The sequence below is a fragment of the Mirounga angustirostris genome, unplaced genomic scaffold, assembly GCF_029215605.1.
Source record: "Mirounga angustirostris isolate CCGP_5_RB_7025 unplaced genomic scaffold, mMirAng1.0.hap1 SCAF_1, whole genome shotgun sequence".
NCBI classification, from domain to species: Eukaryota; Metazoa; Chordata; class Mammalia; order Carnivora; family Phocidae; genus Mirounga; species Mirounga angustirostris.
In genome coordinates, this window is record NW_026991709.1 from 59,517,042 (window position 1) to 59,540,510 (window position 23,469).

General features: G+C 40.0%; 1 protein-coding gene across 5 annotated transcripts in view; it reads right to left on the minus strand.

Annotated features, from left to right (window-relative positions):
* The window catches only part of ZBTB20 (zinc finger and BTB domain containing 20), a 307,719-nt gene extending 285,162 nt beyond the window's left edge, over positions 1-22,557 (minus strand). For 3 of the 5 annotated variants that reach the window (XM_045902906.3, XM_064593295.1, XM_054504214.2), the window contains exon 1: positions 19,055-19,800. The gene's annotated coding sequence lies outside the window, so the exon portion shown is untranslated. The other 2 variants (XM_054504191.2, XM_054504215.2) reach the window with 2 other exon arrangements.
* Positions 22,558-23,469: the final 912 nt, after the last annotated feature.

Below are 23,469 nucleotides of genomic sequence, written 5' to 3' on the forward strand. Positions count from 1 at the left end.
GAACCCAAATGTCCATCGACTAATGAATGGATAAAGAAGATGTACTCAGCCATCAAAAAGAATGAGATCTTGCCATTTCCAACAATGTGGATGGAGCTAGAGTGTATTATGCTAAGCAAAATAAGTCAGCCAGAGAAAGACAAATACCATATGATTCCTCTCATATGTGGAATTTAAGAAACAAAATAGATGAACATAGGGGAAGGGAAAAAAAAAAAAGGAGAGCAAGGCAAACCATAAGAGACTCTTTTTTTTTTTTTTTAAAGATTTTATTTATTTACTTGACAGAGAGAGACACAGCGAGAGAGGGAACACAAGCAGCGGGAGAGGGAGAGGGAGAAGCGGGCTTCCTGCCAAGCAGGGAGCCGATGCGGGGCTCGATCCCAGGACCCTGAGATCATGACCTGAGCCAAAGACAGACGCTTAACCAACTGAGCCACCCAGGCACCCCAAGAGACTCATAACTATAAAGAACAAACTGAGGGTTTCTGGAGGGGAGGTGGACAAGGGATGGGCTAAATGGGTGATGGGGATTAAGGAGGGCACTTGTGATAAGCACTGGTTGTTGCAAGTGATGAATCACTAAATTTTACTCCTGAAGCCAATATCACACTACATGTTAGTTAACTAGAATTAAAAAAATAAAAAATAAAATGTTGCAATCATGAACTTGTTGGAGTAAATTCCATTTAAAAGCCCAGGATGAGGGGCGCCTGGGTGGCTCCACTGGTTAAGAGGCTGACTTTTGGTTTTGGCTCAGGTCATGACCTCATGGGTCATGAGATCAAGCCCTAAGTCACGCTTGGTGCTCAGAGGGAAGTCTCCTTGAAGATAATCTCCCTCTCCCTTTTCTCCCTGCTTGCACTCTCTCTTTCTCTCTCTCTCAAGTAAGTAAGTAAGTAAAAAAATAAACAAATCTTTAAAAAGAAAAAGCTTGGGGTGTTTCTCCGTATGATCTACTTTCCATGTGTTGAATGGAGATCTGGTTACCCACCTGTTGCTGTATAAGAAGACAACACATTTCTATGGGAGTTTAAGTGTATGAGATTATTAAAAATAATGAGTATAATATATTCATTTGCTAGATAATATTTATCCAGATTCTAAGGTACTCAGGAGGTATAATCAGTATGCATAAGATTATTAACATGAGGCAAAATACAGCATCAGGCTGATGATGTATGTTGAATACTTGGGGGTTCCTAAAGGAGAAGCCTATATAAACAGTATATTATAATTAATTATAAGTTTAATAACAACAGCCTAATTTTTGTATAATAAGCAACACATTTACTCACTAGTCAGAAATTACAGACTTAGTCCAACAAGCTGTTTCCCCAAAGGTTTCCTCATTTACAATCACAGTGTTATCTGGAACAATCTATAAAAACTCCTAAATTTGACTCCCCATTTCTTTTGTCTTTTTATTTTTTTGGTAAACAGATAACTGATGAATTATCCATTCTGTGTAAGAATTTATTCCTCTGGGTTGTTATTTATTTCAGGCAATTATGTAAAAACATGGAGAAAAAAAAAACATGGAGGAATGTAGGGAGGAAGTATTGATTGATTGATTCTTTACTAATAAACATCCAATATGTTCTGGGTATTTTGCTAGCATTAAAGATACAGAGATAAAGAAACATAGTGCCTGCCCTAAAATATTTCAGTCTTTTGGGGAGAAAGGAAAGTAAAACCCAACTAATTATGACATAGGATGATAGCTGCTATACTTGAATTCAGCATAAATGGCTATGTGAGAACAGGGCATGGGACCCTAACCTTTAATGAGAAGGCTCAATAACAAGTGTAGAGGAGATGATGCCCGAGCTAAAACTTGTGTGATGGGAGGAGTTGATCAGGCAAAGACTAGAGAGGATGGAAAGAAATACCAGGTCATGGTAACAGCAAAAATACAAATTATAAAACTAAACATTTTTTTAAATTACAGAGAAAGGTAGAGTATAATCCATTCAGGGAACTGTAGGTGGTTCCTGACAGAGTACTAGGTGGTTTGGAAATAGCAGGAAATGAGGTTCCAGAGGTAGGTAGGGCCCACCCAGGTTGTGATGGAAGCACCACTTTAGATAAGATGCTCAGGGAAGGCTGAGACCTGGATGAAGAGAAAGAGCCAGCCATGCAAAGCTCAGGGAGAAGAGCATTCCCAGCAGAGAAGAGCACTCAGTGTGCAGATAAGTCTATTCCAAAGAGTGGTTAAAGAGTTAGGGGCACTGATTCCTGGGTGTCAGAGATGAGCAGAACAATTCCAAATACTATTCCCCTGACTATTATCTAATCTCTTTTGTTGTCTCTGGAACCATAGCTCTTTCCCATCAATGAATTCATTCAGTCCCTGTAATCAACTCTGATTAGTGTTGTTTAACATCAATCTTTTCTACCTTTTTTCAAAGAAAGATACCAATCAGTTCTGCACACCCCTGCTTGTTAAAAGCAGCACCTCTCCTGCTGACTTACCGTTCTCTTAATCAAAAGGGCAGGAGGAAGCAGTTGGGATTCACTATTCTTTTTTTTTCTTTCAAAGTACACAAATGTCAACTTCCTCGAGGATGTTTGGCATAGCTGAGTTCAGTCATGTAATGTACAAAGTCAGCTGCATCAAAAGGCTGCAGGCTGCCCACTGCTAAAATGGAGGGAGAAAAGGAAACCAAGGGCTTCTCTGAAGTGTGAACGAGTGCATAGGCCACTGTCACATGTGTATTTACACTGAGGACATGCTGGGCTGACAAGGGAGTTTAGGAAACGTAAACCTCTACCACTAGCCTTCTCTGTTTTCACCTTCAAAACTCTGGAGCAGCATTTTCTCCCTTTCCTATTTTTACAGTTGCACCTACAATCCAAGTAGTTTTCATATAGCTTTGTAACAATCCCAAACCATGGCCATTTATATGTATTTAAAAATTATTTTCACCACCAGTCCTCCAACATTTAGCTGAAGGGTCTAATTCTCCTTGCCTCTATAGACTTCAAAGTGTTAGCCCCTAGAACAGGCACCTGCACCAGGTTGTTCGTTCAATTCATTCATTCATTCATTCATTCATTCATTCATTCATTCATTCATTCAATTATCTTACTCTCTTAACACATCACTAACCATCATGTGGCTTCAATATGACAAGCCCTCGTCAATAATGTCCCCTGGAAGATGCTTCTAACAGTTAGAAGCAGAATGTAAGTTTTCCAAAGAATTTATTATCTTATTTTTTTAAAAGATTTATTTATTTTAGAGAAAGAGAGAGAGAGTGTACTTGAGCAGGGGGGAGGGGCAGAGAGAGAGGGAGACAAGCAGACTCCCTGCTGAGCAGGGAGCCCGATGCGGGGCTTGATCTCAGATCCTGAGATCATGACCTGAGCTGAAACCAAGAGTGGAATGTTTAAACCAACTGAGCAACCCAGGCGCCCCAAGTTTATTATCTTTAACTATAACTTAACTGAGTTTCAGAAATAGGTAAAACGTCTGGAAGTAATATTTATGCACATGTCTAAACCTGTACACACATTCCCATCAAGCACAAAAATCATCATTTATGGTTATGGTCCATAAACAAAGTTACAACTCTGTTGTTATTTAATATTTGTAACAATGTTGAGCTGGTAATGGTTCACAAATAACATTCTGTGCAACCTCATCATTGTTCTAATGTGAACACTTAAGTTATGAGGAGGTATAAGGTCACATAGCTCAGAGTTGCAGCCAGAACTAGAATTCAAGCTCCAAATTCCTAATCGAGGAGCTTCTATTTTACATGACCATTTATTAGGTAGGGATGAGGAGTAGAAAGGAGGGGAACACAAAGTCTTAGGGTCACTAATATGGAGGGACAAGGAGAGATATGAGATGCTATAACAAAACAAAACAAACCCTGATCTAGAGACACACTCACTTGAAATGCCTCTGAATTTCTGAGAAGAACACAGGAGAAAGGTATATATGGAATCACTTTTATATGGAATAAATTGATACATCATTCCCTCTTTCCATGTGTTTTAAAAAAATCTCTTCGAGTAGTGTTTCCCAAACTTCCCTGATCATATCGATCGACTAGTTTTCTTATGTCAGATACAAATATGGAGACTGTTCATGGAAGTTTCTGATTCTCTGTCTGAGGTCGGATCCAGAAATGTGCATATTTCACAGGCAACCTTGATGATTCTTAGAATCAAGGACACACTTGGAAACACTGTCCCAGAGAAATCTTTGCAACAGCAGCTAAAAAATACTTCATTCCTAATGAATCATTGCATTTCAACATGGTAAGCAGGTGCACACTCTCAGAACAAAACTACAAACTCATGTTCCTTTAAAATAACTTTAGATATATTTATTGAGTTGCAGGGCTTTTAGCAATAGCAAAAAGCCAAATGGAGCTCTTAACTAGCTCACTCCCACTGAAGCATCAACTTCTAACTCCCAAATATCAATCTCTAATTAATTAAAAAAAAAAAAAAAGCCTGTGCTCCGTAAACATCTTTAATTGTAAACAGAGTTTCTTTTCTTTTCTTTTTTTTTTATTTAATTGTCTGTCAGTCTGGTGGATCAAATTACTAATTTCTATCCTTTTGGAGGTGATCTTCAGAAAAATCAGTCTGCTTTTGTTGCATCCCAGACATATTAAGAATAGTAAAAGAAGAAAACATACCAAACGAAAATAACTCAGAATAGAAACCTCTACATTTGAGCCCAGTACCCCTCCTGCTCAGTGAAACATCTGTCTTTCACCTTTTTGACACTCAGAAATAAGCCCTTTCACATCATCTCACCTCTCTCTGATGAGTTATTCTCTCTCCTTCCAAATTCTGGCTGAGACAAAACTCTTCTGCTCTTCCAACTACCTTTTAGAAAAAGGCACAGTCAGGAAACACTGTCTAACATGAGCTCTCTTCCTTGTGTCTTTCAGTCAGACTCTTATTAAATGGATACTAAGCAAACCAACCAAAAAAACAAAAATACTCCTGTCGCTTCTTTTGCAATAATTCCACAATCTTGAGGAAAATTGAATTTTGGGGAAAAGAATGGTCCATGCCCTCTTATAAGCATGAGAGGGAGGGGCAATGACTATAAAGAATGTCTTTTAATTGTGTTTGTACTGTAGTTATATTAAGAATTGCACAATTAATTCCCACTATCAAATTAAACTGGTAAACGGGCCTAGATTAAAAACACAAGTTTGCTCTGCTCATTTTCCTCAGTTATATACAAAGTAATAATAAATTCAGTTTACCATCACCACTATGTTGTTACTTTGGAGGAAAAAAGTATTTTTCTGTTTCTCAGTATTATATATCGAGATGATCAAGCCCACGCTCAGTGATGTATGTATTTGTAGGGGTATGGATGTTGCTGAAATAAGCACCTAGTTTAGTAGACTATTTCCCTTAGAAACTTGAAGCACAATAATTTTTTTCCAACTGCGAGAGGGTGTGTCTCTTGAGTGGGGTAGAGGCTAAGAGACAGAGAGCGGTACAGCCTGCAGCAGGAAATGCACCTGTCAGAATCCAGGAGGATCAGACAGTATCAGAACAGCATTAGACAGTGCCTGGAGGTAGCGGCGAGGTAGGGACTCTCAAGGCACAGCTGAAAGATTATAGATGGTAGGTAGCCATGGCTTTAAGAGTCCGTCTCCACTGGCCAGAACAACACTGGCAGTCAACACTTGCAAGGTCTCTTTAATTATGCCAGTGACCAGAGCTGGCCTCCTGGATTAGACTAGAACGACAACTGACAAGCTGCCCCTAGCCTCCCTCCTTTGGGACTCCGATGATAAAGCTGTCGCCGCAGCAGCAGCAAGAGCAAAAGCAAGAGCAAGAACACAGCTTTGACCTGCAGTTCTTGCCCATCAAAGAGCTTGCCCTGTCTGCTCCCACTGACAGGCAGATAAATACAGGGATCTGTGGGCAAGTACATATTTATGTATATCAACGGCTCCTTCATACAGACCTACAGAGAATGCATAACAACTTCCAGGGGTGTAACACATTCACCCACTAATGGGGTGAGACCCATTACTCACAAATGGGTGAAAAGAAGCATCAATATTCAGGTTCTTAACCCCAGTTTGTGGGCAGAAACCTGTCATTCCATTGCAGGCCGATAGGTCTCCTATTCAGACAGTCCTTGTTTAATTTTCTAAACACCCTTCCTCTAAATGGTGCTACTCTACACTGTGCAGACAGACAGGTTTGACAAGCCGAGCCATCAATTTCGCATTCCCTATGCCAACTGCTGGGAAAAATTAGGCCTAGTATGTATCTGGGACTGCTGGCTGGGGAGGCAAGAGAGTTTGATACTTAGGAGGTATTTTCTACATTAGAGACTCAAAACTTCATGGAGGGTTCTCCCTGTTCAAAATACATGAAATCCGGGGAGCCTGGCTGGCTCAGTCAGTAGAGCATCTTGATCTTGGGGTTTTAGGTTTAAGCCCCATGTTGGGTGTAGAGTTTACTTTAAAAAATGCATGAAATCCAGAGTGTCCAAGAATGTATACTGGTGGTCTACCATGGGGCCACCAGTATTTATTATGCTAACCCCAAAAGATAGAAAAGTAAAGGCATGGTCTTATCTAAAAGGAGCTCTGAGTAGGCAAGAAAATACTCAAATAACTATAGTATAAAATGGTGCACTTACTTTAAGAATAGAACACAGCAATAGGTACACACAATTTTTGGTCAACGGAAAGTTGAATATAGTTGTGATATATTGGCCAAATTATTACTCTTCAAGAAGTGTCAATACTGTCCAAAGAAAGGCCAACTGGGAACATGATTCATAATGATGGGTAAACTAGGCACACAGCAAAGGACAAGTTAATGAGCACTGTTTCTCATAACAAAGTATGAGAATACCCTTGGGATCTCTGAGATTGCCTCTAGGGTGAAGACAAAGCTTGGAATGGTCTTGAGATTTCTGCTAGCATATAGTCTTTTGGTATTGATCTGGTTGAACTGAAGAAGGAAGGGAGAAAATGGAAGGAAATGTTTCTATTGCTATTCAGGCAGTGAGAGCTGGGAACTATATAGAACCTTCCCCCTGGGGGGAAAAAGCATAGAGACAGATGGAACAAAAAACAAAACAAAACAAAACAAAACAAAACAAAACCACCACCACCACAATAAAAAAACCCCAAAAGAAACTTCCTCCTGAAGCCCCCTGAGCAGATCAGAACTTTATGATATTTGAGATTTCCTGCAGAGTTGTGCATATCCAGGACTTACAAATGGGAACCCAGAGAAGTTTGTGTGTCCCCTGAGTTTATTCCCTGAGCAGTCAAACTTTGAGAGCATATTATTGTTGTTCAGGGATATAATGAAGCCCTCACAGGTCAGAGGCTGAGTGACCCTGAAGGTCCATTCCCCAATCTGGTTTTGCCTTATAAATAGTAACCAACTTCACTTAAAATCAAACCAAAAGGTAAGGAGGACCCTACAGTTAGGAGATATTTTCCAGTTAAAGTGATGGTTAGGTGGGACTAGGGTTAGGGCTGGTAGGGAAGAGACAAGGAGAGTGCTGTTAAAGTGTTTTTGAAATATCCCCCCCGCCCCCGTTAAAAAAATCTCTGCGTTTTGATTGCTCTACATCTGAATGACTGTGATTTTCTCCAAGCTGGCATCTCTGACAAGACTCACCCCTCTCAAACCACTTTGCACACTATAGCCAGGTCAACTCCTAAAACACTGCTTTCATTACTTTTGCTTGCTCAATTATTCAAGGCCTTACTGAGTTTTAATTGTACAACTGTATGTTCTCATCACCCACAAAGAATAAATTCTGGATTCCATCTGCCTTTCCAAATTCATATCTTAATTTTCACCAACATGTATCTCATCTCTAATTTCATTACTTCTTGTGCACACCAACTTCATTCTCACTGCCATGCCTTCTTCCAGTTTGAAAGTTTTCTTCATTCTTACTATTTCCCTATTTTCTGACATCACACCACGGCAGTCCATCTCTCATTCCCCCTAAAAGACCCTAATTTCCACTTAATTCATTTTAGGATCTAATTACTAATCTTTGCAACAAGACTATACAAACTACAAGCTCCTTGTAAGCAGGTATTGTATCTTTGATAATCAGTAACAATTTTAACAGATACTATTTAAGATTATCATCATACTTGTTTTTAAATTTAAATTGTACCTCTTCCCTCTTTTTTTTATTTTTTAAAGATTTTATTTACTTATTTGACAGAGAGAGAGAGAGCACAAGTAGGCAGAGCAGCAGGCAGAGGGAGAGGGAGAAGGAGACTCTCCACTGAGCAGGGATCTTGACGTGGGGCTCGATCCCAGGACCCTGGGATCATGACCTGAGCTGAAGGCAGCCGCTTAACCGACTGAGCCACCCAGGCGCCCCTCTTCCCCCTTTTTTAAGAGTCAAAAAATAGTGACAATAAAGGGAACACAATAAATATATCAACATACAATGGTTAATGGTCTTTACTGGCTGCGACAATGTTGCATTTTGCTGTTCTTCTCCTTCTCACAGGTGATATTTACTATTGGGCACACTCTACACTAATGCCAATGTTGCCCAATTAAATTTTACATTAATTACGATTTGGATGTTGATAGCACCAACCTAGAGGTAGAGCAGCTATAGGGCAACTGAGACCAAGTTCAGGATCTAAAATCTCTGAAAATTTACCAAGAAGCTAAGATAAGGGCCATTGTGGGAAGCATAGCAAATGGTAAAACACGTAGTCTGCCAAGGTTGTTGAATGCTATTTCTTACAGATAGGGCTTGATATCAGCATTCACTTATTTATTATTGATATAAGCATATTTTTCTCAAAATATAATAAATACAGAAAGGGGTATGTGAACAACATGATATGAAGATCAAAATCAAGGTTAGAACCAAGGACATCAGATTAAATTGTGAATGGATAATGAATCACTTGTAAGATTAAAATTCAAATTTCAAATGGGAAAAAGGAATAGATAAAAGCATAAAGAACACAATTCTAAAGATGGTGCTCATGGTTCCATGAAGGAAGAAATGAAGCAGATAGAGGGGTAGGCTTATTATATTTATTGGATATGAGTACTGAGAGTTTTAAATCAGGCAAGAAGACAAAAATAGGGCGCCTGGGTGGCTCAGTCATTAAGCGTCTGCCTTCGGCTCAGGTCATGATCCCAGGACCCTGGGATCGAGCCCCGCATTGGGCTCCCTGCTCTGCAAAAAGTCTGCTTCTCCCTCTCCCACTCCCCCTGCTTGTGTTCCCTCTCTCAGTGTGTCTCTCTCTGTCAAATAAATAAATAAAATCTTAAAAAAAAAAAAGACAAAGATAACTAGGAGAGTTTGGACTGGAAAACTGAGAATAATAATCAGGGATAGTGAATATAGTGACCTAGGTAGACAATGAGGTCAGCAGTTAGAACATCAGGTAGCCAGGACTAGGACCTAAGTGAAGAGGCTGGAAGTAGAACATTCATTCATTCATTCATTCACTCACTCATCCCACATTTATTTATTGAGCTGATACAATAATTTATTGAGCTATAATGGTGAACTGATCAATAGATCTGGATTAGACTGTGCTTAACAGAATCTATAGTTTAGTAAGGACTTTAGTGATAGATGAGAGCAACACCAATGAGTAGGTAATAGGAGTGAGTCCAGCATCTGAATAATTCTGCATCAAGTACTTGAAACCAGTTTAAGGCTAAACTTAGAACCAAACCCACTGCATCCGAAGTATGAATTCCTCATATGTTCTCTACTTAAGAAGACACTGAGATTAACATGAAGGTGAAGCTTAAGCCCACAGCTAGGGTAAGCAAGCCTTCCTAGGAGAATGGAGTGTGTGTGTGTATGTGTGTGTGTGTGTTTATATGCGGGCATGCACACACTTGTGTAGGTTTTTCCCTAACAGGTATTAACCATGACTTTACAGGAAAGGTATAAATGATGAGGAGGATGATAATGGTGATTATAACGGCAGCTAATGTTTATTGAATGCTTCCTGTATACCAGATATTGGTTGAAATATTTTACATTCATTAGATCATTTACTCCCCACAATAATTTTATGATGATGGTATCATCATCCCCATTTTACAGATTAAGAAACTGAGGCACCGAGAATTAGTTTTTCCAAGCTCACACAGCTAGTGAGTGGTAGAACCGAGGCAGTCTGCCCTCTTAATCATGCTGCTATGCTGCTTAAATCCAGAGGAACAAGAGAAGAATTGTACTATCTCAGGTCAGAGCTTGTCTATGTCTACATAATATCTTTTTACATTTCCATAAATATAAATGATTTGAGGATACTCTTACTAGAGCAGTAGCCCTTCTCAGAAATGTTTAACAATGGCATATTCTGTTGTTCAAGGATGAAATGAAAGTATAGTGGTAACAGATGAGAGAGATTTGGCTCTCGTGGACTTTAATTTTTATTATACTATTTAAGCAATAAAGAAATACTGTGCTGAAGTGGTAGAACAATAGGCCGGTCAATATGGAAAGTGACAATTTTAGTTTCAGTCAGCCACGATGTGTGGGTTTGGCTCTCTACCTCTTCATCCTCCATTTCTCTATAGAGTAACATAAGAGTTAATAAGATGACCATAGAATACATTTACCTTGTGAGGAATTGTAAGTTCTATTCTTACTGTGATTTTCTCAGCCATGATAATTCTGCTGGAATTTCTTATTAAGACAGCATGATGAATCCCAAGCCCAGGAATGAGAGTGACCAAATAAAATATCAGCACCCTACTGGCTGCAGAAGTTTGCACTCCAGTGCCCAGTGTTGTAGTGTCTACTCTTGACAAAGTTGATTGTTAACATAGGGCTATGAACATGAAATCTTCATTAAAAAACAAACAAACAAAATCCACACTTAGCTTTGACTCTTTCTTTTTTGGTTTCCTGGACTCAATTCTAAAGCATCAGACACATTCAAGTCAATTATTATTGCTTCCAATTCTCAGCTTGACTATATCTTAAGACAAAATGTCCCCTTTAGACATCTAAGGAATTACTTTCATGGGGCACTATATAACCTATATCATCCCAGGTACTAAGACTATTCAGTACTATTATTTTTATAAGTGATCTGCGTCAAAACAGAAAGGGGAGGAAAAGTAGGGCAAGGACTTATTGGCTGTAAACCCGGGTGTATGGGCTGAGTCTAAAATCCCTACTTTCTAGCCTCAACATGCTAGAAGACCCCGACCTTAAATTTGGTAGAGAATATCTTGAAAGCAGATAAAGGGGAACCCCCGACCTCTGAACTCATCAGAGGTTTCTGGCCCCTTTTAGCATTTGACCTTCAACGAATAATATAGCTGCTTTTGGCCCTTAGCCTGTACTAGCTACAAAGGTGACTGATACCTGCCATATTTTAGGACAGCTTATCACCTCAGCCCCCGGAGTGATTGAGTATTTATAGACACAAAGATAGAAATATAAAGCACATATGTATAGGCAGGAGTCCCCTGGAGGTGGCGATTAGGACCAGGCAGTAATTTTAGCTTGAAATTCCTATGACTTAAATAGCCACTTGAGCTCTGATCTTGCAGTTTACGATGTCAATAGAACCCCTAAATGAAATTACAGCCTTCTGATACGCAGCAGGATATCCTTTCTTTGTCATGCAATGTACACGGCCAGGAGAAATTGCTCTGTATATGGAGTTTCACTAAAGCAGAATTTATCATAAGGCTGCTCTGCTAAAATATCATTATGCTGTTATTCACTGGATAACACATCTAATGACTCGGGGTGCACTTGACAGCCATGTTTCAGTGAACACAGACGCACGCCCTGATGTGAACTGGGCACTCCAGTGCTTCAAAGCGCTATCGATTTCAATTCTACCATAATTTACACCTGGCTTGTTTTGCCAATAGCTTGAACCCATGCTAACAGTGGAACATACACATACGAGTATTAGAGAAATCAGAAATGAACTGTATAGCAAAAATGCATGCAGCAAACATTCTAAGAGTCTGCCTTTATAATAATCTCCCTTGATGCTAATTAAGGATTCCACACGACTTTCTCTGTGATGCACGGGCATTTCCTCTGTTAGCACTGTCCCATTGTCCCATGGCTGCTGGTGATAGTAAGGATAACCTCTTCCACTTGTGCAAACTGTGGGTATTTCCGGAGCAGAATCTGGGTGCCAGTCATCTTGGTTCCTCCACCATTTGGCACAACAACTGGCCTACGATAGCTGTTCATAATAATCATCTTCTCTAAGGCTCCTCTTCCACTCTCTGTTCCATAAATGTCGTATACTCTAAGGATCTGCTCTCTTTTGCTTTCTGTCAATAAATTTTCCTTGAGAAAAGTCCACTCCATAATTTTAACTGCAACCGTGATGCTGACAATTCAGATGACTGCCCAAATTCTGTCTCTCGCTGACCTATCTTCAGCTTTCCTGACTAAGTCCAACAGCCTACCAGAAGTCTGGATGGCCCCCTGACATCTCAAAATAAACACATTCAAAAGCAAATTTATCATCTTCCCCAGCCTGCAAAACCTGCTCCTCCTCCTCCTCAGAGCTTTCCTTGCCTAGTTGTGTAAGGCAGAAACCTGGGAGCAATCCAAAAATGCCTTCTCTTGATACCCAGCCCAAAGGTTATTAGATTGTGCTCATTCTACCTCTTATCTCTTGAACGTGTCTCCTTCTCTCTATTCCCATAGTTATTGTCCTAGTTCAGGGCTTCATTGTTTCCTGTATGAACAATTTCAGTTGCCTCCTAACTCATTTTCTTGCCTCCATTCTCCCATTCCTCCAATCCATCCTCCAGCCTGCTGCCAGGGCGATCTTCCACAACACAATTTGATCATTAACCTTCTCTACTTAAAACTTTCAATGGCTCCCCAAATGCCACAAGATGAAGTTAAAACTTCTTTGCATGTTGATCAGGGCCCAACATGATTGCTCCCTGACTACCTCTACAGCATCATTTCTCCCCCCTCCTCTGCTAAACATCAATGACATTGATCCCCGGCTCGCTGCGCTGTTTCCTCTTGAAGTGCCTTTGCCTCTGCAGCCTTTCCTCCCTCTGACCATCTGGGAAAATCCTTCAAGGCCCAGCGTGGATTCATTAGCTCTTCTGTGAAGCTTTCCCTGACCCTCTGCCCCAAGGTACATTCAGCTGAACATACTCTGTTGCGCCTCCAAAGTTCCTTGAACATCCTTCAATTACAATACTTATCATATGGGCATCATCGCAACTTGTTTGCCTATCTGTCTCTCCTGTGGAGCAACCTGAGGTCATATCTTATTCATCTTTGTATTGTCCCTGACAAAGTCAAAACCCTCACATCAGCATATAAAGGTCTACATGCTCAGGCCCCACTGCCTCCTCTACATTACCCCCTCCCATGCTTGTCCTTGCCTACTCTGATTCTGCCACAAACACTATCGGTTATCACTCAAACTTGCCAGATACATTCTTGTCCAGGACCTTTGCACTTGGTGCCACTGTCAAAATGCTTTTGCCTAGATATCTATAAAATTTGCTTCTTCACCTTTCTCAAATGTTGCCCCCTCAATGAGGTATTCCCTGTCTCTCCAATTTAAAATTGCAACCTCACCCCTCACACACACACACACACTCACACTCTCCTTCCTCCTTCACTTTTCTCCATAGCAGTTATCACTATCCAACCTGATATATTTGACATATGTACTTGCTTATCATTTTTCTCCTCTGACTAAAAAGAGAGACTTCTGTTTGCTTTGTTTCCTGTAGTATCCCCAGCCCTTGCAAAAGTTATGGGTGTTTAGTATGTGCTCCCCTATAAATACTTGTTAATAAATGCATCAATCTTTAGTTTCTAGAATAATACCTAACACAGAGTAGGGGTTCAAAATGTTTCTTGAATTAATAAATGAGTGAGTGAATGAATTAATGTTAAATCCATGCTTTATGAATGTGTTGAAGAACAGTCTTTGTAATCTGATCCTCATAACAACACCAGTAAGTAGGTTGAGTGGGTAGTATTATTCTCATTAGACCAATGAAGTAACTGAAAGGTTAGGAGCCTAAATTAAGACTGCATCGGTAGTTTAAGGTTTGCTACTCTTTTCATTTCTGTATTAAAAGGTAAAGACAATTCTTTGCACTCTGTTCATGATGTAGCTCTAACATTTATTACACTATTTTGGTTCCTCTTGACTAGGAAGGCAATTAACGGGAGGTGCAAGGTACTAATACCTTTTATTACAATTTGTGTCTTTCCTTATTAGGTGCCTTTCATAAGACAGATCCTTTTCTTTCATTTTCAAAAGTGGATTAGGCACTCATACAATTTTGCCCCTCGGAGTGGTTTGTACATGGCTACCCAAGAGGACATCACGCTACAAATCCTGCCAGAATGAACTGGAAGGTGAGTGTGGCATTTGTATCTTGAGGATGAACAGGTTGTTTGATGCCAAGTTTGTGCTAATGGAGGTGTCCTTAATGTGTTAACACCCAAAGGAGAACAAATTCAAAACAAAACATTTCAGTTTTTGGCATGTCTCTGGAGAGTTAACTTTCCATTGTTCAAGGGTTAATTATCCATTATGTGAACCACTTCTCTTTCTCCCTCTGGCTGCTTACATCTAGGAATTCAGTTTACTAAAGGATAAGTAGGGAAAATAAAAAGATGCAAATGAAACTAGTACATTTCATTTATATATATTAGAAGCTCTAGAAAAGAACTCGGTGTAGGAGACAGAATTAGATATAGTTTGCGGACTGCCAAGTTGACTGACCATTGACAACAGGTTAAATTAAAGCACATTCCACACAATATCTTTGTTTCTTTCAGTTATTGTTTATCAGGGTTGGCTTGTAGTATATGAAGTTACTCCCTGAATGTAATTTATGTCAGCCAGGTGACATGTAAGGTGCTGGAAGTTCTCTCCTCTGACGTCCCCAGAGCACTAACGGTGCCTTAGTGTCCTGTGGCTTAATGACTGAAGCAACACCAAGAAATCCCACCAATTTCTCTACTCATCCATGAGGAACAATTGCACTTAGCTATTTTCAGCTATTATTTGCCTAAAAAGGGGCACTTAACTAGTGCCTTAAGATAGGGCGAATGATTGTCCTTTTGCTCCTGTCTTTACTGTGCTGTCTGCCCACCCCCCTGCCACTGCCTAGTTCACAGGGCATTCAAAGGCAGTCTTCATGCCTGTCCACATCTGATAATCAGCCTGAGCTCCTTAGATGTTGGGTCTGAGGAAAGGAAGAACCACTGATTGACTGTAAGTGATTAACTGGCAAGCTGGAGAGGACTTTGGTCAATATGATACATTCTAGGTGAGTCTGGTCCTTTCAGACTGCATGAGCACAACAAGCTGGTATGTTGCCACCCTCAAGAGTCCTGGAAAACGAAAGGAATGACTGCAAGCTTTGTGCACAAGTGCATTGTGGAAATTTGAGAAGGTACCTCGGCAGACAGCGGCAGGTGCTGTTAGTGAGTCGGAAGATCTGATATGGGAATTTAAGGGGTTCAGATAGAGAAGAATCTATTGATTTGTTTTCTGGACATATTCCTTTTGTTATGATAAATAAAACATATACACCGTCAATGCACTGACATACAGATATTCATTAATCACCTACTCACTGATCCTCCACTCAGACTGAGCAATTTGACATTGGTTGGGAGGGAGATAAACATAACATGCACTACCTGCCTTCTAACCACCTGTAGTTTCATACCTACAAAAAACTCCAGTTCAAAGCAGTATATGATAAGTGCCCACTGAAACCCAGAGATTTTTAAAATGCTATCCATGTCCAAAGGGGAAGTTAACTTTTAGTTTGGGTTATCATAAACAGCTTCAGAGAAACAAGTGTGACTCGGCAAGGAAGTGATATGGCTGGGTGTCTTGAAAAGGTGTCTGGAAAATTATAGTTGCCGATGCTGATACGTAAATACAGCATCAAAGTATTTAGCGTACAGCTAAGTAACTGAGAAACTGGAATAAATTGGGACATTTGTATATAAATTCATTCTTACAAAATAAAGCAAATTCATTAAATACAGCCTCAATTTTAAGATAATTAATAGCAATTTAATTTCTTTCTACTTAATTTTAACTACTCTATACATACAGCAATTATTATTTTGAGATTGTGCATAATAGAATTTAGGTTTATAATCTAACATATATATTTGATGAAGGATAATCACTAATCTTATTGGCTAACCAAATCTCACCTTTTGTAGATACTGTTCATAAATATTTGTACAAAATTTCTGTGTTGTCAATGTGATAAAATGTCAACTACATTTCACTTAAGGTCAATTTGCAGAACGTCTGATTGAATTTAAAGGCAAGTAAGCCTACCTAGTAGTTGGTCATATTTTCAATAGTTGAGTATAGTTTTGTCATTATGTAAGTATATATGCACTTATAAGCTAACATATGTACACAGACACATGATACAATAAATCAACCCCTTCTTTTTAACTTTTGAAAATATGTACCTTTTTAAAGGAATATAAATATCAAAAAGCATTTTTATATAAATAAGAAAGAATAATTTCTTATTGGTGTAATCATAATTCTGTTATTTAGTGATGTCATCTTTGTCTAATTGTGACTGCCTAATTAAATGAATGTAACATGCAGGAAGCACTTGCAGCTAAAATGTACACGCAGGAAAATATTCATTCTACAGCGTGCACCCTCTGAAATGAAATAATTTTTTGAGATGAGCACTGAAAAGCTGAAATACTGATAGTACACTATTAAGGTTTATAAACAGGCATTGAAAAAATCATGTATTAATAAAACAATTTAAGCAGAAAGAAACACATCATTATCTTGCCTTTCAGAGATATACTGATCATATATGGACTTATATACTCCAACTTAGGAGTTGAATTCTTCCACAGCCATGTGGACCTCCAGATCTTGCCAATAATAAGGAAAATCTCTTTGGCAGGTTATATTTTTAAAATGTCATCTCTTGGAATACACTCTTAGATATTCATGTTTACCTATTCTCTGCTTAAAGATGCTCAGAAATTTTTATATATTAGATGTAGGAGATTTCAACATCAAAATGTTTTCAAAGTGTTGGAGATCCAGCCTGCCTTTGGTGTAGTCCTAATAGACATCCTTACCAGAGACTTACAGATAATTCTCCTGGGAGTCTACAGCCTGAGTGTTAACGGAGTGAAGCACAACCTCCTACGTAGGCCTTCGTGGTAATGGGCTAAAAGCTAGTTACATTTTTTATACTATATTTAAAAAATTTTAACACCATCTTCCTATTCAACCTCTTTCTTTAGAAAACAAGAGACTAATGGAAAATCCCCAAGAGACATTATAACATACAAATAGTATGGCCATAACTAGCATGTCTAACTGAAATAGGCAAACTTTACCGTTACGTAAAATGTTTATCATACTCATCCTAATAAAACGTGGAGACCGCTTCCTATCACGATGCTAGGTAAGGAATTTGAGGTGCCTCACAAATTATAGGTATTGTGATATGAACCTGAAACTGTTCTAGAGGTCACGAAAGACCTTGATGAGGCTGTAGCAGGGGTAAGTCTCTGCAGAGAACTTGGGATGTATGAGCATGCGTGAGTTAAGAATCTGAATCGTCCAGAGTAGCAAACAAAATTCCAAAGCTAAGTACCAATGTAATATGTTGGATGACTACACTAGCTTGGACAAGAGTGCACACAACAGGCACACACAATACACATCTGGTTCAATGTAAAATCAACTATTGCTAAAGCATTTTCGACTTTTAGGAGGAATCTCCTGGCAATGTGTTAACAGCAAGGACAACTAAAACAATAAAACAGCATTTCTTTCCAAATATTTAAGAACATCGAGTAAGTGCCCCTTAGGCTGGGTTGTGGTTCTTGGAAGTTTTAGCCTATGAGAACCATATTGGGGACATCAAAGACTCCTCCCTCTTTCCAAAGAGCAATTTACTTCAGATGCTGCCACACACTCAAATGCTTTTATGGCCACCATGTTTTTTTGTTTGTTTGTTTTTTGTTTTTTCCACTTTTAATATTTTGGAATACGCCAGATTCTTGAAACTGGAAGGAAGACAAGAAAACACGGTAAAATCAATACCTTTGAAAGAGCAGTTAAGTAGGTACCTGATGGCAAAGGGCAAATACACATTCCAGCTGAAATTCCACTTCCAGGGAGAGTGTGAGTTATCAGTAAGGACATGGAAGGCACACATTGGCTCTGAAAGCTCGTCTGTTGACTCCTCTGCTAGTCTCATATCAAACAGGATGCAACCACCCCCATTCCATTCCTTCGACAACTTCCCAGAGCACACTCAATCAGAGTCCCTTATATTGAGGACAATACTATATTTGGGTTTAATACTGTGAGGACAGTCATCTAGTTTTCCTATGTCAGGATGATAAATTTCCCTGGAACCAAATAAGGATTCTCACTGCATTCTTCTATCCGATACCCTGAATGCAGAAGAATAAAGAAGAGGGTGTGACAAATAATTTTTTCCAAAGGTCGGGTAAGGGGAGGTTCCCTCACATTTAAAAGCAACCAGTTCTTAGCAAAGCGATCTTTAGAAGAACAGTATTAACAATATTCCTTTGCTATGCATCTACTTTTCTTTCCTGCTTAGCTGGGGATGTAAGTATTCTGAGCAGAATGTAAATGTCCAGAATAGAGATGCGTGAAGTTGGTAGAGAGAAACTCCAAATGAACGATGAGTCCCACTTTCATTTTCCCCTCTTACCACCCCAAAAGCTACCTCCCTGCCCTCACACACTCACCTACCTTCCTCCTCCCACAAGCATGTTTGCTAGGCATGCAAGGCTGACATCCATCGGTGGCAGCATGAAGCCTATGCCTGCAGGATCCTCCTGAGAATGGACTCAAGGCTCTGCCATTGTCTATAGAGTGCTCTCAGCTGTGCACATGAAAATCTTCATCATTCCGTTGGATTGTTTGGTAGCGTTTTAAAAAAAATTGTATTTTTTTTTTTTTAAACACCCTTTATTTCCTGACTGCCTCAGAGACACCAAGAATAGAATCCTTGACACATCAAATTCTGGAACCTCACCACTCACCAGGACTGTGGTTCCTGATCCAAGGAGTGTCGACTGAGAATCAGCACAGTCTCTTGAGAATGTCCAGGCCTGGCTGCTAAGCTCCCTGCTCTGATTAGTTTGTCGAGTTCACAGTGTTCCAGAGTGCTGAAGCACAGAAATTAGGGAGGGGAGGTGGAAGGAAAATCACTGGAGCCTCTTACGATCTAACTTCCACTAACTGAGAGGAAATGTCTTATAAATAAACAACAGCAAGAGAAACAAAAAAACCCCATCCCGTCCTGCCAGAGGAATGTACATTATTGTCTCCCGACGGAAAACTTTACACCACACCAGAATGCAGCCATGTCTCCTGAAACTACCTCCCTCAAAACAGAAAGAAAAAGAGAATCAAGAAGAAAAAAAAAAAAAACAAACCCCACCAAAAATGATTTTTTCATCCCCTTGAATTCTGTTGGGAAGTTCATGTGAGTTCCCAGTAGACAAACTAAACGAAGCAGTTTCAACAGTGTCACTGTTCCAGGATTTCTTGCAGAGCCTGCTTATTAGCAAAATTTCATTTCTGCCCAGATCATTGCTGTGCCATCCGGACATTTTCAGAAGGGAAGTTCAGGGAAGCGGGGGAGGGTACGACTGTGGAGGAGAGGAAGAAGAGAGGACAAAGGAACACTCCTGATGAACCGGAATGCCCTGGCCACGGCCATGAGAAAGCCGGCCCCCACCCACCGCCCGACCACTGCTTGTTGAGGACTTGGTGATGCAGTGTGTGTAATCTACTTACTCTTTCTGCTCGGGAGGCTGAGGTTCCTACATTTCCAGCTCATGCTGGACTGTACCGTAAGCAACAAGTGAAATGAGTTCAGTGATCTCATTCTAGTCCTTCGACTCCTGTCCACATCGCTAAGCGACTGCACAGCTTGGCACAGGCCAGGATGAGTCAGCAGTCTCTGGTCATGAGAGGCCAGGCCTGGAATAGCAGGGGGGGTTTAGGTCAGGAGCAAAATGAAGCAGAAAGGCAGTCTAGATGGCAGGGATCGGCTCTGCAATACACGGAGATACTGCAGGTCAAAATGAAAGAGCCTCCTCAGCTCGGGGGTGAAGACTGTAGGATTGCAGAAAAAGGAGCAGCCAGGGAAAAACTTCCAACAGCTGCCTACCAAACATAACAAGAACAAATCAGAGTACCACGGGCAGGAAAAAAGGGCACTGCCAGAGCCCTGGAGGAGAAGAGAGGTTCGTTAAGATTTCTGGAATACCTTTTTTTTTTTTTTTTTCCCATGTGCTCCTGCACTTGATTTAAGAAACAGTGGTTACCTATATACTATCCTGGCATTTTGGTACTGCTTTCCCAATTTAGTAAGTAGCAAAATGAACAAATAAAAGCAAAGTCCTGCCATTAAATAACAAGAAGCCTCCTACTCCATAAAAGAATGTAATTATAGATAAAAGACTGATATCTCAAAGACGTACATTTGAGTCCATAGTGTCTTTGTATAACCTGTAAAATACTGGTCACAAAATGGCTAAAGAGAAGTACTCCTTAAGTCAAGCTTGGATGGGGAGTAGAGAAGAGCTGAGAGAAAAGAGATGGCCAAGTTCAGTGACAAACGCAGAGGACATATGACATGGTGTCCGTACTTCTACTCAATGGGGTCAGCATAGATGTCTGTCAGAAATAGAGACTTCCCACCAACAGGACTTTCCAACATCTCTCCCAGTGTTGCCGTAATACAGCAAGAGGAGAGGGAAAATAAAATATCAGAGGGAAAAACAAGGTTCAACATAAAAAAAAAAAATCAGTCAGTAATAGACATTTTGTTTGGGAGGAGGCAAGTTGCCCTATGAGCCAACGGATAAGGAAAAAATCTTACTATCTGAAACAACCTTAGAGGAACCGTATCTGGATAAGGAGATTGAGGTGGTGACCGAGAATTATCAGTAAATAATAGTGATGACCTCATAATAAGGAAGAAAGCAATCTCAAGTCAGAGGGTGTGCAGCAAGAATGAAAGAGAGTAAGATCTGCAGAGCTGGGCAACACCAGTAAAAGATTTCAAGTTCTTTGACAAGGAATAATAAGGACCCACTATACATGCCTAATTGTTATCTCTTGGAGATGCATACATATGTACGATGTGTAAGAAAATGGAGAGTAAATTTTATTTAGTTTTCATTCTGGAGTGTACTAAATTACTTCAACACATCTTTATTAAATAAATGCTCAGCCTTGGGCAGATGAACTTTCTAGCCTCGATTTTCTTGTCTTTGAAATGGAATATTATCCCCTTGTTGAATTATTTATAAAGCCTGAATCAGTGTTTGTCAGTCCTTATCATAGCCGTGTCTGTCACATGGTGAGCACTCAATAAACTGCTATTGTTTTTATTTGATTATCATATTTTCATAAGTGCCCACTGAAAGAGTCATTTCCAGTGTTGTTCCACTGGATTGAATGGAACCCATATGAAGGCTCCATCCAGTAAAATGAGTTGGGTAACACTCCTCAGAGAACGCTGCTTTAAAAAGCTCATTTCTGTCTGGGTGTGTTAAACATTATTCTTGAACACAGAGCATGCTGAGAATCTATTATGTTAAAGTCCCAATTTGGGGTATCTATATTGTCAAACCAGCTTGAAGCTTAACAGTGTCCAGTAACTAGGAGCCTAAAAAAGAAAAGAGGGATTTTTAGAAGGTCCTCCAAAAGCAACAGGATAAAAGTGCTATTGGCCTTGACCGCATGATGAGGGTTTTTTACCAAAGGGGAAACTTAGTCCAGTTGATCATCCCAGCCTAATTGATTAATTGTGGGTCTGACCATCTGGCTGATGAATGCTGACACCCAGCAGTGATTACTGTGTAACACAAATCCGGATGTGCTCTCCCTGATGCCTCCCACAATAATGGCAACTCTGAACTTAAGGTTAGTTTATTCAGGCCTCTTGGCTCAATCTTTTCATGGAACAGTGGTTGTGGCAGGGAATATTTTACTAGACCTGGTCAAGCATTATCTTCTTTTATTTCAGTTACCCCCTCCTTCCCAACTCCACGCCTACCCACTCCTGAGCCCTCTCTTGTCTATAATCACTTTTCATGCAAAGCATTCCATCTGTAGTTTTCATCATACTGTCTGATTCTCTCATTTCCGGTTGCTCTATTCTGAAAAATATTTGGTTTGAAAGACCTATACTGCTATTTCACAGGGAATCCTATTGAGACGTTTTTTATTGTATCTTCTTTGCTACTCTTTTGCTTTAAATTAATCTGTGCTTCCAAATTCTAGATCTATATCTCACCTAACTCATAAGCCTGATTAAAAGGCCCCTATATTGCCTAAGTTCTCCATGAGGTTAATAGAATACAAGGGTTAATAGAAGATAATTCTTATATCTTTAACCTACATCTGATCTTCAGTTAGGAGTGTCCTACAGAGAAGACTCTGGAACATATTTCACTGCTAGAGAAGGAAAGTTAGGCTCCTGTAAATCACAGGGATCAATAGCAATGCCACCAATCCATACCTGGAGATAACCTGCATGCAGGAGAGTTTGCCAAGCAAATCAAATCTGAATACATAAATATAAACCCTGGGGGACAACAACTGAAGGTTTTATTATTTTTCGTGGGAAGGCACGGGGGAGTAAACGGACACAAACTGTCTTACACAAGCTTGGCCAATGAGTCACAACCAAGCAGGATCATCCATTTCCCCTCTCTTTTTCCCAGACTGATTTCCATCTCAAAATTCATCATGTTTCTTGTTCCCCACAGATGCTGAATTCTTCTCTGTTCCAGGCTGGGTTAGTGTTAATTTTCGGTAGAGGATGGCAATAGCACGCTGAACTGCAGAGTTCCAGACTGGGAACTGGGAAATGTTTTTGGCCTGACTGTCAGTAAACAACTATGTGTTTAGGGCAAGTCAAGTCCCTGAACTCCCCATGTCTCAGTCTCTTCATTGAAAAATGATAGGGTAGGACCACATGAACTCCATAATCTCTGCCAACACTAAGATTCTATGGTCCTATAGCTCATTTCCTTTTTCTCTCTGGCATCAACTGCTCAACCACTCTGCTTATAGTCCTTTCTCTGCTCTCAGTTACTGATGGAAAAATAGCTCCTTCATTTACTACCCGGTATTTGGTATTTGTAACCTCTCTCTCTCTTTCTCTCCCTTTTTTGATGCTAGCTATTTGGAGTCAGAAACACGAACCTAACCAGATAGATGCTTTAAATGTGAAGGCGTTTAAGGAGAATAGCTTTCCCATGTAGAGCATTCAGTGTAGCTCGGCATGGAGGAAGCCAGCCATCCAAAAGTGGAGCAAAGGGGCCAATTCACAAATGAGAGGAAGCCTTTCATAATAAGAGTTCCCAGACCCTTCAGTTTCGATAACACTAAATGCTACCAAGTTCCAGCTACTCTTCTAATCAATCTCAGTAAT